The sequence below is a fragment of the Microcaecilia unicolor genome, chromosome 7 (genome assembly GCF_901765095.1).
Source record: "Microcaecilia unicolor chromosome 7, aMicUni1.1, whole genome shotgun sequence".
Taxonomy (NCBI): Eukaryota; Metazoa; Chordata; class Amphibia; order Gymnophiona; family Siphonopidae; genus Microcaecilia; species Microcaecilia unicolor.
In genome coordinates, this window is record NC_044037.1 from 45,247,153 (window position 1) to 45,253,213 (window position 6,061).

Here is a 6,061-nt window from a genome sequence, read left to right on the forward strand (position 1 = left end):
TAAGTTCCTTTAGTGCTCTCAGATGTCCATCTAGCGCTATTGCTTTGTGTACCTTTATTTTAGCTAACTCCTCATGAATACAGTCATCTGAAAATTTTTCAAAGTCTATCACACATCTGTTCTTATTATCGCTTGTCTTCTGCTGTTCTGCTCACGGTCCTCCATCTGTGAACTACCATTAAACAATTCCATTATATCTTTTTCAGCTTTTCCATATTGTTCCACTTCACAGTTCAACCTCACAATTCCACTTTTAAATTTCTTCCTAACACAAATATAGCTAAAAAGGAAAAACAAAAAGTCTTGTGTTTCCCATTTTACCTTATCTATTTCTTCTATTTGCTTCTTTGGTTTCCTAAGTACTTTACCAAATTCTCTTAGCTTTTCTAGATATTATCTGTCTTCCTCTTCCTCTTTTTAGCTTTTCTAGATATTGTCTCTTTCCTCTCTTGTAGTTTTAGGAAGACTTACCTCTTTTCCCTTATCTTTTCAGCTACTATTTAGCACCAAAGCAGCCTTCTTTTCCTCTTGCTTTTATTTTCTTTCCTGACAAAAAGGTTTGTTGCTCTTAAAATAGTTCCTTTCAGTTTTGCCCACAGTTTTTCTACTTCCTCCAGATGTAAAAGGTGCTTTGCATAGTTTTCTTGAATTCTTCATGGACTGTGATGTCTTTTGCTGGATCATGAGAAGAATTAGCCAGAGAAAAGGACGTATAGCTATTTTTGAGCCCACCTAGGCCACATCTGAAAAAGGGGTATTTGCAGTAGTTGATGCCTAACTTAAGTTTGTCCAATAAGAGGAGCCATAACCCACCAAGAATCCAGTTTTTTCAAGGATCATCAAGCAGGGACATCACTAGGCACTGATATGGAACCCAGATCCCAAATGTATGTGGCAGTGCCCCTAAAAGCTAAGGTCCTTGTACCATCCTGTGAATCCTAGTACCTTGAAGACAGTGGTTCTCAACCCAGTCCTTGAGACACACCTAGCCAGTTAGGTCTTCAGAATACCTGCAATGAATATGTATGTGAGATTTGCATACAATGGAGGTAGTGTATGCAAATTTATCTCAGGCATATTCATTATGGATATCCAGAAATACCCTGACTGGTTGGGTGCTGGTTGGGTGTGTCCTGAGGGCTGGGTTGAAAACCCCTGCTTTAAGGGGACAGGTCTGATGGGACGCTACCATTCAGCACAGATTGTGAGTGTTGTCATACTAGACTACATACAGCAAGCACAAAGAAAGAGGGAGAGCTCTACTTCAACTCCATATCTCATATCTTTCAAAATCTGCACCTTAGTCCATAAGATCATCTATGGAGTAGTCCCAGATTACATGATTGACCTAATCAGTCTCCCAATCAGAAATAGTACCAGTTCATCACGGTCTTACCTGAATCTCCATTACCCAAATTGCAAAGGACTAAAATACAAGACAATCCATGAGTCCAACTTCTCTTACATAGGCACGCGCCTGTGGAACGCATTGCCACAAGTGGTGAAAACAACTTATGATTACCTAAAATTCAGAAAGTCATAAAGACTCACCTATTCAGAAGGGCATATCCGAATGACCCAACTTAAATGGCTCAACCCTGCAACACTTCACTATTAAAGATCGTATTGGACATTGATGAACTCTTTTACCTCAACCCAACTTGATTGAATCTTATCTTCCTTATACCAGTACAACATTTTGTACCTATCCCGTACCGGATTTGGCGAATGCCTTCACAATATTATGTAAGCCACATTGAGCCTGCAAATATGTGGGGAAAATGTGGGATACAATTGTAAGAAATAAATAAATAAGTGTTCAATGATTTCTCTGCCAACATTGGTGCACTTTTTCTCTAGCAAGTAGGTTTTCAATTAAACTTTTTATTATAGGCTGGGAGGGGAAGAATGACATAATAATTTAAGAAGTAGGCGGTAAACCAGAGAATCCAGAAGTAGGATTTTTACTTCTCCCTCTGATATTTCTTGTGACTTTGGACTTTTCCTATCATTGTCTCAGGTATAGCTTAGACTGGAGCCCATTTTGGGCAGGGAAATAACTCATGTTAGCAGAGTGTAACTCATTTCAAGCTCAGATTTAGAAAAGGGGAGTGATAAATGCAACTTAACTGCATGTTCACGCTCTGATTTTAAACTGGGGTTCTTAAGAAAGATCTACTGGTTTTTTTTTTTTTTGTTAAATTTCAGATCTGTGCACAGACAACTGCAAGTAGTAACAAGTTGTGTTTGCTCGGAAAGACATTTCCAGAGCAGAGCTCAGAACACCAGCCACCGCATCATTCTTCCGTGGACTGATTGTAAAGCACCTCGTCGTCCGTAGCAGCCGGGTTTTCTAGCCCTCGAAGGGACAACTTAGGCAGTGAAGCCAAAATTCCCAAGCTCATTGCTGCCATGGATATTGCCAGCTCAAATAGAAAACCAACAGTGCAGCACAGCAGTCCTGACTGCAAAGCTTCCCAGATTTTTTCAAATTATTGTTGTGGGATCTCAATACAATTTGCATGGCAGACACTTTGTTTTTTTACTGTTTTAGTCAGTGTCACTGATGTAGAAATAAAGCTTTTTCTACCACTCCCTGTGGTACTTGCTGGTTATTTTTTAAATGGAAACATCTGTCATAGAAAAACTGCTGATTTTTGTATGTTAAGAATATTTAGTTCTACATTAAAGTGAGATATAAAGTCTAATGCATTTAGTTAAATTGCAAAGATTCTGTCTGTATACATACATATTGAGGCCAGTGCACTGTACAGCAGAATGTCCAATGCATTATTTTGAACAGATAACTTACCTGTTCAAAGTTCTTCCTGTAATTTCCACATTCAGGCTAAAATGCATAAGTTGTCTAGAGAGCAGCTAAATTTCACTACTCTCTATAGTTTTCAGCCCTGCCCTTAGACCACTCCAATTTCTGTCCCAATTTCAGATAGAAATATTTGGCCATAGGGAGGTTAACTTTATAAAGTCCTTTTCCTACATACATACCTATATATGCATGTATAATGTCTCTTATAAAAGTATCCCACACATAAGTCTGTGCAACTAATGTAGGTGTCCTGTGGGGCAGGGTTTGGGTAGAGTCACCATTTGCATGCATAATGCAAAATATGTATGACTGTGCATATTGTACACATATAGGCTGTCACCATGCATCCTCAGGCGCCTAAACGCAGGTGCCCAGTTGTTGAATTGTCCCCAAAAGTCACATCCTGCCTCGGACCCTCTGTCCCACACAGCTGATTATGCCGCTATGGGGATAATTCTAAAAGTGGGTGTCTCCATTCAGGTGCCCCTGATGCCACGCGATGAGTTCTTATTCTGTAATGGAATCTGGGCACCCAGATTCATTATAGAATACTTGAGTAACCCAGTATCAGTAATATTCTGTATGTTACGCATGTTAGTGGGGGTCTTGCCCATGTCCCGACTTTGCATGCCTCTTTTGCATTTATGTACTATACCACTTACATATTCCCTTACAGGATAGCGCTTAGGTGCCCTGCCTGTACTTCTGCAGGTAAGTATACATTTATGTGCATAAATTCTAGTGTTCTGTACATCAGAGGTATAGCCAGACATGGTATTGTGGGTGGGCACACACAATTTACCCTCCCTCTGGCGCTTTCTGCCCCTGCACCAAATAAAATAAATACCTGCGCTGGCGAGGATCCCCAAGCCCCCCCCAGCTGGTGTTAATTTTATTTATTTATTTATTAGGATTTATTTACCGTCTTTTTGAAGGAATTCACTCAAGGCAGTGTACAGCAAGAATAAGTCAAAAACAATAGACAATTACAGCAGTAAAAATATTCAAACAACAATACAAAGTATGCCAACACAATGCACAATAATTATGTACAGCAGTGGTGTAGCCATGAGTGAACCTGGACCCACCCAGTTTGAGCTCAATCCCACCCAAAATTCTGACACCTTTGTTATGGCTGGCAGGGATCCCCAAGCCCTGCCAGCTGGAAGAGGTCCTTCAGTGGTCAGAACAGGTCATTCCCCTATGTGTTGCAGTCTGTGGAACTGTCCATGTGCTGCTCGTACACTGGCCTCTCCCCTCCCACACATGCTCAGTTTTTGTACATACATGGGGTGGGGGGCGACAGTGGAGCCAGCTGCAACAAGTAGGGGAATGACCTTCTGGTCACTGGAGGACCTCTTTCAGCTGGCGGGGATTAGGCTAGCTATAACAAAGGTGTCAGAATTTTGGGTGCGCCTCAGCCCGAACTGAGTGGGCCCAGGCTCACCCATGGCTACACCACTGCTGTACATTAATATCCACAAGGGGTGCACAAATGGGCACTCAGTTCTAGAACTGCCCTTTATGTGCTTGAGTCCCTCCCATTTTTCCATAAGGAGAGATTCTGAGAATAGCTAGACAGGTGCAAGGAGGAAATGAGGGAAAGGGAAGGGATTTGATATACCACCTTTCTGTGGTACAATCAAAGCGGTTTACATATTATATACAGGTACTGTTTCTGTCCCTAGTGTGTGCAGTCTTTTTTTTTGTACCTGGGACAATGGAGGGTTAAGTGACTTGCTCAGGGACACGAAGACCTTCAGTGGGAATTGAACCTGATTCTCAGGCCGCTGCACTAACCATTAGGCTATTCCTCCAAAAGGAGACTTTGTTGTGTGGTTGAGGGTAATTCTGCTGGGAGAAGGATGTTGGGGAGATTTGCATAGAGGAACAGTGTGCACAGGGGGAAAAGAGAGAGAGAGTGTGGCTTAGGCAACCTAAGGCCTGCCATTGAATTTTATGTGGCCTGTGAGACCATGGGACGTATTCACAGGACATGACTCACACAAACATCATTAACCAGAGTTTTATTTCAGTGGAACCATTGAAAGGTACAGCAATGGGATGTTTGAATGTGTTAGCAGCTTTTTGGAAAGACAGAAGTATATCATTCTGGTAATAATTTATGTTCATTTAGCCACCACAATGAGTTTTGTTGTCAGTGAATTATATGACAAATTTATTAATTTTCTGTATGCAGCTAGCAGCTCTCTGTGTATAAAGATTTCCCACCCCAGGTGTAGGATGTGGGGCAGGGAACAGTTCAAGAGAAGGAGGGTTGTAAAGCAGGGAGTTTGTACATATACTATGGAGAGGGACAGGAACTGGAGGAAACTGCCAGATTAAAAATAAAATTGTTCTTGACACTAGTTATCCAATATTGCAGATCAGATCTTGAGTGTGTGCTGCTTTTTATGTCTATGAGAGAGGCATTATACTATAGGGAAAGTGAGGAAGAGAGCTGAGTTTATATACTGAATTAAACTCATACTCCAGAGGTGCTGAACACTGATAGAAACACATCTCACTGACCGTTTCTTCCAGTTCAAGGTCATCAGTGGGATTGCCAGTTCAGGTAAAACACTGGGACCCATATACAGCTTGAGGCATATAAACACCCCAGTGCAGCATTGAATAGCGCTGGTGTGCACCCAGGCACTAAAATTGGCATCATAGCCATTTACAAGCCAGTTGTAAATTAATTACATAGAATGCACTTGAGATACAATTGCAGCTGTTAAGCTTTTGCATGGCATGATATATGGAATGGGATGATGGCGTTTTAAAAGGTTTTGAACTGCTGGAAAGAAGCAGCTTACAGTCAAGCTGCATCAAGTGTTCCAAGAAGGGATATCAGAATTTTGTGAGGATGTCAGCTCCAGCTGTGCTAAGCTAGAGATCAATTTTAATATGATCTAACAATTCTATGATTAACATTTCTTACCCTGACAGAGATAAATAATTTGTCTAAAAATTATTTTATGGCGTCTTCCTGGTAACTTGTCTGCTGTCTCCAGCTGTTACTTAATATTTTCTATTTCTAGATCAGCTTTCCAGTTTTAGCTCAGGGCAGTTTACAACATTTTTGGGGGTATAAACAGTTTGATATTCAAAACATTTATGCAGTCTGCACCAATAGCATAAATGCAGTTTAAAAAAAATTGCTGCACTTATACATGTTACTTTGGATCCATAAGTTGCTTTACACATTCCGCCCGATATTTAAAGTGTTTT

The 6,061-nt window shown here is 40.9% G+C and overlaps 1 protein-coding gene across 1 annotated transcript in view; it reads left to right on the forward strand.

The window, feature by feature from the left end:
- The window catches only part of GPC3 (glypican 3), a 574,913-nt gene that overhangs the window by 125,032 nt on the left and 443,820 nt on the right, over positions 1-6,061 (forward strand). The gene's annotated exons all lie outside the window — the stretch shown is intronic.